We start from the raw sequence: 13,378 nt of genomic DNA, 5'->3' as shown, positions 1-13,378 counted from the left end.
AAAAATGATGCTGTTTTTAGATAGAACAGTTTGTTATTGACAAAAAGTGTACATTCACTTTTTTACCTAATTCTTATAGTTTCATTGCAAAACTGATTTTTCGGAAGAATGCTTCTGGATTCTGTCGATAAACATTAAATAAACCAAGCAGAAAATGATGATCAGTTTACGCAAAATTAATGTGGACAGATGAGGCTACATTTACTCGAAGGGGAATTTTAAACCAATGGAACAACCATATTTGGTCCTACGAGAATCCACGGGCGGTAAGGGAACATAGTTTTCAGCATGAATTCCAATGTATCGTATCGTTGGGTGTGTTGGACAACACTATCGCATCGGTTAAATGCTGACATGTTTACCGAGTTCCTTGAAAATGGTTTTCAAGATCTGTTCGAAGATGTTCCGCTTAATACTCGAATGAACTTCGTTTCAACTAGATGGTTGTCATTTTGGCCCATTTTGGTAGAGGTCCTAGGGAGTGGTTAAACATTAATTATCCCAGGAGATGGATTGGTCGTGAAGGACCTACAGCGTGGCCCGCACGTTCACCAGACTCGACACCGATGGATTATTTCGTTTGGGGTTCTGTAAAACAAAAAGTCTACGAGGTGCCAGTTGATACCCTAGAAGATCTAAGACAGCGAATAGTCCAAGCGTGTCGAGAATTAACTCCAATCCGGAGAATCCCATTTTGAACAAAATGTTTTTTAAATCATTTCATTTTTTATTCACTTTTCGCTTTGTCTAGGTATAATATTAATTGGTAATTTTCAATTTACAAATAAATTTTCATGTATTGTTTGCCATCTTATTTTATTTAAAAGTATAACACAAGTAAATGAAGTGACTACAAACCGCCTGAAAAAATTTAGGAGTATTACAAGGGTCGTTACGTTGTCGCATTTCGACATAGTCACATTAGATGTTAGATAATTAAATATTTCTATTGTTTTCATCAACATAATTTTTTTTCTAAAAAAACACCCTATATCTCAAAAACGAAGCATCTCCTAAATAATTTTAATACTATTGGTTAAACCCAAGGGAAGGGGAGACAAAAAGGCTTATTTGATTCACACTACTCGAGACTAAGACCAATTTTAATAGGTACTATATTTTTTTAGGTTTTATGAGGAACGTCTTCCTAAAGTTTATCGACAGAATCCAGAAGCACCCTTCCGAAAAATCAATTTTGCCATGAAACTATAAGAGTTAGGAAAAAAAGTGAATGTACACTTTTTGTCAATAACAAACTGCTCTATCCAAAAACAGCATCTTTTTTTATTTTCAGTAGGGCCGTATTATTTTTTTTTTATAATTTAACACTGGTTGCTTGCGGGATTTCTACTTCTATGGAAAATGGTATCTTATAAGAAGATGTGTCATGCCAAATTTGGCTTAAATAGCGTTCTCCATTTAGACTTTATTTAAAAAAATTCTATTTTTTTTTTAAATCTTTAACGCCCTATATTTCGAAAATGAAGCGTCTCTGGAAAAAAATTTATACTTGATTGTTTTCTTATTTTTTTATGAGGAATATCTCCTTAAAGTTTGTCGACTTAATCCTGAAACACCCTGCATATAAAGAATGTTTTGTAAAACTGTAATTAAAAATGACATTTTTCTCAAGACAATAGAAGGCTGTATCAATTTAGAAAGAACAAATTCATATTTAGACAAACTGTAATAAAATCTATAAAAATGTATAGCTGGTTGCCTATTTGCCATAGAGCCCTCTTAAGTGCAATACTATCGTCGACGTCACCTGATGACGCTGATGTCAAGGTAGAAGCGTTATCTAAAGCATTTGCAGCTTTAGAAGAGTATTAGTACTCTCAGCAATTTTATATTAATTTGTAATAGAATCCTCGATGTAGCCATCAGCAACGACTTATGATTTCCATCCACCATGTCGTTTTATGGTAATTAAATTAGCTCCCAAATCTGCTAACAAAGATTACAAAGATTTTCGGAAAAAAATGGCCAGTAAACTGCTTCGGATCTTACATTTTCAGAAATTCAGTAATGTTAGTAGGAATCTTCCCAAACAGGTTGAATGCAACTTTTATCTTTATATGGAGTCTGAAGCTTCATTAAAAAATGTATTAATTTGTCCGCTATTAAATATTTACGATTTTTTTAGCCGATATCCTACACTTTTTCGTTCTAATATCGCTATTAGTTTGTAATACTTGCTTATTAGACCAGGACGGATCTGTTTTTAGGTAAATGTGAGAGAGGGCAAGCAATTTTTTTCTGGATTTCCTTAAGTAGTACAATTCATATAATAAAAGTGTAAATCCCTAGATCTGGGCGAGGTCCGGAACATTAACAAAATTGCAAAAAAATGTTTACACAATATGCTGTAAGTTAAAAATGTTTTAATTTATTACTGATGTTGCAAAATTGATGAAAAAAGGCAAAATAATCAAGTTTTTTGGATAATCTTTTAAAAATATTTTAATTGCCCCAAGGGCATTCTAATTTTGGAAAAAAAATCTTTAGACTATAATGAAACAACACACCGAATTTCATTAAAATCGAGTCAATAGTTTTCACAAAATAATTTTAAAATTTTTGAACCCTCGAATTCAGTCTCGGAGCGAGAGCCCCTCCCCCACTTTGCGTATTTTGAGTCACTTTTCGCGCGTGCGAGCGACAGCTTTTCCACTGATTTATCTATGTTGTCGATAACTTATGGATATGAAAATTTTTCCAGCTTAGAACTCGGAAAAACGAAGCCACTGGATTAAAGATTATTGCTAAATTGTTTATACATTAACGGTAAATGCCGATAAACTTTGATCGCTTATATCTTGAGAACCAATAAACGGAATTTAACTTTTTTATCGAACCGATAGTTTTCGCAAAATAATTCGACCGGGTGGCTCAGTACCAACACGTCCGACAAATATGGGATCGGGAATTCAAATCCACAAGCGGCATTTATTAATAACAATTTTACAAAAAATATTGTATGATACATTTCTTAAAGGTGATTTTATTTTAAAATGCCATTTTTAACAGTTATATCAAAAATAACTAATCCATTTAAAATAGATAAATAACTATTTTCTGTATCTGAAGGATTCTATGACAAGAGTTACTTTTCTATCTTGTAAGACAGAAAGAAACACAAATTTTCTCTTGATTTTATATCTTTCCTAAAAAAAGTAGAAAGAATGTAGGGTCCCCTGAAATTTGAGGAATGTGATTACATAGAGTTTAATTAAGAAACTCCTTAAATTAAAAAGTTACGAAGAGGCTTTTGACTTTAAAGGCAAATTTTCCGGAGGAATGTTATAAAATAGCCATAACTAAACGTTTTTTTTTTTAATAAACTGGGGCATATATAAAGGAAAATTAAAATAACGTTATTCGTATGGAATAATGGGTCCCGTATTTATACGGAGGCTATCTTTGACCTTTAGAAACCCACGACACAAGTTTGTTTTCTCGAACTGTTTCCTCTGCAACCGCCTTGTTGTCATATCAGATCAGGTGTACCTATTGATATTGTGTAGTACACCTAAACTAGTATAGATCAATGTCGTTGGCACTGAAATTCAGAATCTAAACACAGTGCTTTAAAAATATTCGTACTATTTATTAAAAACTTGAAATAATTTTAAAGTTATCTAAAAAACATGCCCTCCACCTGATTTTCGACAGGACGTGTTGAAATTCCGCCCAGCTAACCTCAAATTTATAAAGGAATACCGTTCGCGCGCCAGCAGCACGACACCCACCCACCCGGATTTCGGGTGTCGGTTTTACAGGTCCCTGTTTCTTACGTACTCCAAGGTCCCTTTCATCTCGTTAACAAATGCGAGCTCTTAAAACGCCGCCAAAGTAATCCTTTCCGTTATTCTAAATATTCAGCCCGGGCGGCAGGCTTCTTGTGTCAATTAAAATAGTTTTCGGGGTAGCGGGGAATATCTGCGACATACCGACAGGTAAAGCGAAAGCGAAGCAGCTAAATTTCCACGTGAAATCTTACCGCAAATATACAAACAATAATACGGCTTTGTTACTGGGACACGGGGAACATGGAGGTGTGTTGGATTACCTTTCGCTTTGAGTTAGCGGAGGGAGAACTGAAAGAAATTCGCTTTCTGTTTGTACCTTAGCAAGAAGATAGTATTAAAACACAAAAGTGATGTGTGTGTCTTTAAAAACCCATATTACTCGCGTTTTGCTTTGTTGTTCACTTTTAGACACGTTGTATATGTTTGACAATATATTTAGTATAGTTATAAAAATGGGCAGGATTCCGTCACTGCTTAATAAGAACTGTAGTTTCCCAGGGTAGACGTTCGGTCACACGCACGGCAGCTTCCACGACCGTCTCTCTTATGGCCTTCGGTCTGGAAATCGAGATATTCATTTAGGGATTCCCAGAACGTACTAGTTTGAGTGGACTAGAATAATGTAGTACTGGGTGTTCTCTTCCTCTAGGCCAGAATTTCATTGTATTGTAACTGGGGTGAATTGTCGAAATTCCATGTGGCAAAATTGTATTCTAATTAATAAACAAATCAGTGCCTTCAATGCAATCAATTTACAGATTTCTTCATTTATGTTCTAAGAATTTGTTCTGGGTCTTTGACCCACTTACAAAGCATGATTTCGAAAAAAAAACTTAATTTTTGAAAATGTAAATTTTTCAAATTTTTTAAAAAATTCAATTTTTACGCTATAACTTAAAAATTAAAGGGTGTACGAAAAAAATACAAAAGTAAAAAAATTTAGCTTTATTTTTGCTGAAGATTTTGCTTCAGCAATTTTATTCCTCTAAAATTAATATTAATCGAGATATCGCCATTATAAGAGAACCACCCTTTTCGAGCCCTTTAAACCCTTCAAACTTAAAAATGAAGGGCTTAAAAAAGATCAACTAAACAGTTCACGTAGCCCTTACAATTCCCTGCAAAATGAGCCTTTGTGCGATTAAAAATCTTACAAAGTAAGAAGTTATCGTCAAAAAATAAACATCATTTACATATAATTATAATGTTTTTTGTATTTATTGTTATTAAAAAGGAAAATAATCTTAATTTTGTGTGTGTATATATATAAATGTAAGGGGTAATTTTTAAGGGTTGAAAAGTTGCAATCAATTCAAAATTATTTTATAAAAAGGGAATAAATGTTTATTTAATACGAATGTACATTTAAAATGTTTCTACTCTTTCAATAATATCTTTTCATTTTATTTTCGAAAGAAGGCGTATCTTTTAAGAGTTGAAAAATTGCAATCGATAAAAAATATTTTTTTAATCAAGAAGTCAATTTTAATTTGATAAAAATGCATGATTAAAACGTTTCAAGTTGAAATTTTTTTTTTTATTTTTTTCATCCAAAGGCGTGGTTTTTAAAGGTTTTTCCAGGTCGAAAATTTGGGATACATTAAGTTTCATGTTAGATAGCACATGAAATTACTCTTACCCCCCACCCTTTTGAAGTGGGGGGTAAGATGAGCCTAATTCTAAATTTTGAGAAAAATCGATGCAGTTATAAAAAATTCGGAGGTTTTACTATATTTTCAGCTACAGTAACTGGGCTATAACGATAAAATGTAAATAAAAACACAATTCGCGAAAACAAATAAATACAACAAGAAGCTCGGGCGTCTCTGAATTGGCAGATCGTGTCTGTCGGAAATCTAAGAAAACGGAAAGTAATTTTGATCAAATGGAAGTAAATTTTAATATCTTTGGTAACATTTACAGGTGACGTAAGCTTCAATCATTCTGGATCGCTCGGTATAAATATTAAATACTTACAATTTAATGGATTTTTATTCCTCAAAATAGTAATATTTTCTGTTTTGTTTCATTGTTATTAAATTGGCAATGCCATCAGCGGCCAATAATGGCTTGGTTTTAAATCTACTGGATTTAATCATAAATCCAATTGTGCATTTGCCTGTGCTAGGAACGACTCTAATTAAACTGCATAATTCTTAATACTATTTGCGAATAGATAAATTAGTTAATCCTAGTTTGACGCTAAAAACTGGCGCATAAGCAAATTGAAACCCATAAGTAACGCTAGTGTCGTGGCTGTTGGAAAAAATCTTCTCGCACAAATGGGTCTGGTAATTTCGCCCGGCCAAGATTGTTCCGGATTGTATAAGTAAATTAGGTTAAGAGGATTCGTGGAAGTTAATTTTAGTTAAGTAACTAAACCCGTTTGGTACAATTTAGAGACGATATTTTTGCGCTTAGAGATAATGAAGTTTCCCTTATTTTCAACTTTTAAACGTGCCTGCAATTTTCTTCGGCCTCGGCGACCAGACACGAAAAAAACACGACGTTTCTTCTAAATTTTTCTGTTGCTGGAATTACAGGGACTATTTTTCTAATCCTTGCTTGAATTTGTTGAACCGTGAAATTAGTTAATTTTAACATTACTACATTGTAGTGATTATGGAATAATGCTCTAAAACGGTTAATATGTAAATAAAAACTGAAGGGAAGGGTAATATTCGGTATAATAAAATCCTTTTAATTGGTACTGGTAGCCGTTGGAGAATTATTAATAACAAATGAAACAATTTGTAGCTATTTGAAATGACCCGTTTCAAATCGTTTTTACATCTTCATAAACACAAAAATTGCACAGTTAAAAGCTTACATAAACATAAAAGTTTATTTTCCGGCGTATACATGTTTTTCATTTAGTCGTTTGGTAACGAATTTCCAATTTCAAACGCCGCCGCTATTTCAGCGACACAAAAGGCCAAAGCCAGTTTTGATTCGCTTAAATTCTTATTCTATTAAAATATTCAAAATGTTCAAACCTTTCGTGAAATATTAAACTTGTCAATAATTTTTACAAAATAAGTTTGTTCAAAAACGTGATTTCAGGTCTCACAAGCTTATAATATCTGGTGTGACTCAAGGTTCTGCAATTGGACCCTCACTTTTTGTTTTGTTTATAAACGACATCATAGCTGACTTACAAAAACGCCATTTAATGCATGCAGATGACTTTACACTATTGTGACGAAATAAAAACCGTTACCTACAGGTACAGAATGCACTTGATGCTATTAGTCGATGGTATCGTTACATTCTATCCTATTTGGTTATAGATAATATGACACACATAGACATGATTACTTAAAAGACTTTTTTAAAAATTCACTCCAGTTTCCAATCGGGACCGCTAAGCCACCAAAATTGGAATATTCACCTCGGTTTCCAAAACCACGCCACCCGCAGCAGATGACACCGTCAGAGGATGATTTCGGGGACCAAAAGTTTCCCGAATTCCAGTGATCCAAAATCAAAAGAGAGGTGAAATCCAAATATGCGAATGATGCCGATCAAGGGCGGACTTCTCATCAGGACCACCTGCGGATCTGCCATGCACTGTGACCGAACGTCTACCCGACCAGCCTGAGGTTCAATAACTAGCATCCGAGACCTGGCCAGTGGCCGCAGCACGATCCTTATTTATATATTATGATATTATAAGCCGATAACGTTACATAACTAAATAATATAACGAAATTTTGAAAATTGTGACATATTCACATTAGAAAAATAGAGGACTCTGATATGAGAAAATGAAGAATTCAAATTAACATAATAGAATAAGTTTTAGTACATAAAAAAAGGCGAAATCTTTACGTGATACCATCAATCTGTCAAAATAAACTAAATAATGCAAAATTTTAAATTAAATAGGCTGAAGAAAGCAATAATACATATTAGAAAGTTAAATGTACAACCTGGTACAATTTTATAAAGTTATTTATCATATAGGAGCATAGATTTGGGGAAATTTGAAAAATTTAAAATTTTAACAGGTAAATTGTCGGAGGGAAAGAAGGAGTTGCACTAATAAATTAAATCCATGCAATAAACTAAGACTATAACTAACGTTCATCATACCTTTAGTCTAAATTTATAAGTGGAATCAAAATAAAGCGATTTTGGAAATGTCAAACTCATAACTCTACAATGTGTAAAATTTATTGCGTAAAAGGTATTTCTCAGATGTAAAATGACCTGTCTTGTGCAAAAAAAGACCTTCTATTCATATAAGACTGTATTTAAATCCCAATTTACATTCCAAGTAGTGTATAAACATTATTAGTTGTCAAAGAACGGTGAACCTGAAAACGTTTCAGTCATTAGTTAATTCATATAGGATAAAACTGTTCAGAATAGTGAAAATAACTAAATATCAATGTTGTGGAACAATATTAGTGAAATAGAATTAAGTTAAATAGCATAGTTTGGTTAAATTCTCATAAATTAGGAAAGTTTTGTAGAAAGTTTGAAAATGAACGTAATATAAAGATTTAGGTACGAAAATTTGTAGAGAATTATGTAAAATCCGAATATATCAGTGTCATGCTGCAAAAAAACAAACGTAAAGGCATAATTCCAGTTTAAAAATTTCATTAAACTTCAAAATAACGTTTCCATAACGACAGCTTCATTTGTTTTCAGTTTATAAAAACTAGTACAGGGCTTCTAGTAGCCAGTCTTTCATAATTTGTCGAACCAGAAACATCGTTCAAACATTCCTAAAACAAACAAAAGCAAGTCAATAGTAAATAAACAAATGTATACGAAGTTACCCGTTTGAAACGACAAAGACAGAAAATAGTCTTCTGACAGATGTCAAAAGTTAGAATGTTCCAGTATTTATAAAATTTCTCAAATAACCAAATACACACAGGAATTTATACAATGGGAATTAGTTCCATTTAAACAAAAGTGACTGGGAGAAATTTCCAATTTAAAAAGCAGTGAAGTGCCATAAACAAATTACAGCGATAAGTGAAGTGCAAACATAACCATCCTTTGGAAGATCGAGTACAAGGGACTAGTTCTTTTACATCGACCATACGGATCAGGCATCGATCAATAGGAGATTTAACACACCACCCGGATTGCATGGTCTAAACCAACGATACTTTCAAGCCTTACGTGAGTTGCATACTTTACAAATTGGCCAATTTAAACTCAAATCGTACGAATTCGTCACACTTAAAATTTATAACTTTGAAATTTTTATTAAAACACAAAAATCGACTATAATTTCAAAATTTCACCCTCTATAACCAGAATAGGATAATTAATAGATTTAGAATATTAACTAAGACACCGGCAACAAAAAATTGTATGTATGTTTCAATGCCCATTCTTTTTTTTTAAATGTGTTTACATACGGAATAATGGAGTCTTCTGGAGAAAGAACAAAAAAACTGACGAAAATACATTTTAGGATCACCCCTAAATAAATATTAATGGCAGCCCCGCTGTCTGTCGCGCCACAACTGGCCCATATAAATTTCTATATACATGAATACAAACTCAAGAATACATTAATGTATAATAAACAACGTTTTGTAATAAAAACACCACAACAATTCTAAAAGGTATTTACTCAAGTTTGGAGAATCTAATTTATGCATTTTGGCCTGCGGCCACACATCCGAATTGTTTACGTGGAATATTCACTGGGCCGTTTTCTCTACCCTGTACATCCCCTGCCGCTCGGGACGCCCCCCTCCCAGCCCCCCTTTTCGTCGGCATAAAAACGGACAGGCGAGTTACGTGTACTTTAAATTCAATTTCCTAATAAAGGTCGCAAATTGAATAGCGCATACGTCTACGGGCGTAATAGGAATCTTTCCTTTTTACTGTCTATGCCGACGAGGACACATAACTCCGAAATCGAAGGATGTACGGGGTGCCGTAAAAATTTTGTGTAAAATTACACACTAGACCATTGGTTATTTTGACGCCACAGTAATGGTAATGTAAAATTACATTATATCAGGAAAATTACATTAAGCATGTAATTTTACACTTTCTGTGTAATTCAGCCTAAATGTAAATTTACATTTGTCGATAAATGTACATTTACGACACCAAAAGTGTGATTTTGATAAGATACAAAAAAACTACATAGCATTGTTAAGAAAAAGAAAAATCTAGGCACTATTATTTTGTAATATTTTAGAAAGAACAACTTTTTTTACATTTAAATACATATTACTTGAACATTTTTCCAAGATAGATTATGACGTACTTAACTGAAGTGAAAGATTCCATACAAAAGTTTTTATTTTGTAATTCCGCGATAGTGACAGTGTATAAAGAGTAGAAAAATAAGAATACATTAAAAACGAGATTCTTATTTCTTACTTTGCTTAATTTTTTAGTTTGTGCACAAACCAGTTTTACAATGAACCGAGAAAACAATGCATTTACTATTTCCGAACGTGTCGATATGGTGTTAGTGTATGGTGCAGCCGGAGAAAATGCGCTCGCGGCGACTAGGTTGTATAGGGAACGATGGCTACAACGTCACCCCCCCTGAGAATTTATTTATAACATTATATTCAGGTATAGTTAAAACATTGTGCTAATAATTACGCCACAAATGAATCTAAACATGCCTACTGAATAACTAGCACAGTAACCACCACACCTGGTGATCACCCAATTTTGATTTATCAAACTCTCGTTTTCTAATGTGCTCTTTTGCTCGTCTATTCTTGTTTTTACAGGTCTCTACAACATAAAATACAATTTTTTGAATTTTGAAAACCATTATTTGAGTGCGTTTTTCACAGCAAAATCCATAAAGAATTAGTTGTCTGAAAAACTGTTCTGACGTTAAAGGATGTTACCTATTCTCTTTAATTTTTCAGATATGTGGAATTTGTTTTACTTTCAAAATTATTAAAGCCTATTTTACAAAATTCTCAGAGTATTGATTGTTTATTCATACATTTTTCTATGAATTTCAATTAATTATTAAACATGACACCTTTTCAAAAAGATAATTTAATTCTATCGTTGTTTGCAGTTGTGCAAATTTTTGATATATTCTTTTTTCTTCAACCTTCACAAAGCTATGACATCTTTTGACTGTCAGAAGTCTCTAAGGTTGACATTTTTGAGAAAACAAGTATTAAAATTAAATACACCACTGCAATCAGTTCTCAAAGCAGTCCAACACGTTTTCGTTAATAGCTATATTATTTTCAGATATTGTGAAATCAGAAATGACAACGATGCTTGGTTTGTCATTACCACTATCAACTTTCAGTATTCTTTTCGCAATATTAACATTATTCAAAAGTGAGTCTTCAATGTAACCTTCCACCACAGTGTTCGACGCCAAGTGAGGTTACCACCGCCTCACAGTGGGACGAAACGCCACTGTCGCATTCAAATTACTCTACACCCCAACTGTTTCGGGTGAATTTTTTTTCAAACTGTTCGTCTTGAATGTCCCTATCGATCCCTCATTTGGGATTTTTGATTTCGGTCTTAATTTTTTTGAAAATTGACTCCAAAATTCGATTTTTATGAAAAAAAACTGATTTTCGGCGCAAATGTGGTCCTACATGGAGCAAGTTGATGTTTTTCGAAATTTTTTTTCAGCTGAAAAGCTTCGTTTTGATAAATACTACAAAAATGTCTGCGTGAAAGTCGGGAGAAAAATTTTTCATATTCGAAAAAACGGTCATAATGTTCCGATTTTTTAATTCGAAATTTCGCAACCTGGGGAAAAATTAGATTAACCAAAAATCACTCGAGGAATACTCAAAAAAATTTTCCAGAATTTTTGGACACATTTTGGGACATTTCAAAAAATGTCCAAATCTAAAAATTTTGAAATATACAAAAATTCTCAAAAGAGTAGCAGATGTTTATCGTGTCCGCTGTGCTTTTCCAGTTGTCCAGCTTCAAAAATTTTGCCACTTCTTGCGAGACGGCACTGATTTTATGAATACCGACCACCATTCGATGACACTTCAAAACATACCAACATATCTGAGAAATAATCGACGTTCTACCAATCCATTGCATCATTAATACATCTTCTGAATACAACTTAATGTTTTTTTCTTTGCACCAGTCCATAAAACGTTGGTAGACAGATTCATAAATTTCTCGAAAGTAACACAATAATATGCTATTTTTTGGTACATACTAACATAATTATTTGTCATTAAGACAGATTTTTTGACAGCTGTCAATTGTCAGCGCAGAAGTTAAAGCATCGATACAAATAGCACAATGTCTTACCCTACTTTTTGAGAGTTTTCCATAACACCTAAACTAATTTACTGCGTCTTCGTCCCTGAAGTTACGTTTTCTAAGAGGCCCGCAGTGTTTGCTGTCCAATTTGCCTCTAACGTATCACATAACAGGAAGGAATTAAGGAAAAAAAACGTATCGTGTTTTCGCGGCGGCTGCTTAGCGCGACATTTTTCCGTGAAGTTGGCGTTGGAAAAACAAATTAAGTGTAATATTTTGACAATGTGGAGCTGGCGTAGCGGTAAGTCTGGGCAAACACTAGGTGCAGCCGTCAATCTAAATGATGAATATCGTATTATAATGGCGGCGCACCCTCGAAATCCATTGCGGGGTACAAATGACAATTATATGGAGCATGTTTGCAGAACTCAGCCGGCCAAGACTATATATATGTCACGTGTGTGCGATCGATATTGTCCGTGCGTAGCGTATCTGTCAATTTTGTGTTACAAATACCAGTGGCAAATATTTAATCGGGACGATTTGTTAAAACGCAAACTCTTGTCGATATTTTAACTGGCTTTGAAGACCTTTATTCTTAAAACTTGAAATTTATTTAGTCCTTGTGAGTCGCTGCTCTAATAGGATGCGCTGATAGATGCTATTTTATTTGGGACACTAAAAAATAGTGTGTATAGTACTCCAATAATAACTAGAGAGCGGACAATGTGTGTCTTTAACCCGAAGAATAGGTCAAATTTTGGTAGAGATGTGTACGCGTTCAAAAATGTATTGTGTATAAATTATGCAAAATATAATTATTATGTATAGCAAATATATCGTATTATCTTCGGGAAGATTTGTGCCCTTTATTTAAAATCCATAAATCATGTGAACAGGTTAAATAACAAGAAAATAATTAAGTTAATTTGGTTCTAAAGAAATGAAAGGACACTCGCGCCCATCTCTAGTCCATCCGTCGACATCGGTTGCGTTTATCGAATTCCTATTGGTCAGAATTCAAACTGCAGCCCTGTTATGAATGGAGCGTGAGTTGGACTATTCTATCATGTGCGTCGCCTGAGGGTATTCGTTACATTGACTCCTAATTTCCAATTAAAAGAACGACACTATTTTTAACCGAACTTTATTTAATAAATATGTAGTATACAATTTCTGATTTTCTAAATATTTTATAACGCCTAAAAATGTATGTACCGTGGAATTTTCGTGAATTATCACGTAAATTTCCGATGCATACCCGACACGCCACTGCGTCATGGATAATGTATCTAGGTTTATGAATGACATATCTATGTTCAAGGTTAAAGACACAAATTGTCCGCTCTCTG

Source organism: Anoplophora glabripennis, unplaced genomic scaffold (genome assembly GCF_000390285.2).
Source record: "Anoplophora glabripennis isolate ALB-LARVAE unplaced genomic scaffold, Agla_2.0 scaffold11, whole genome shotgun sequence".
NCBI classification, from domain to species: Eukaryota; Metazoa; Arthropoda; class Insecta; order Coleoptera; family Cerambycidae; genus Anoplophora; species Anoplophora glabripennis.
This window is presented reverse-complemented; position numbering follows the sequence as displayed.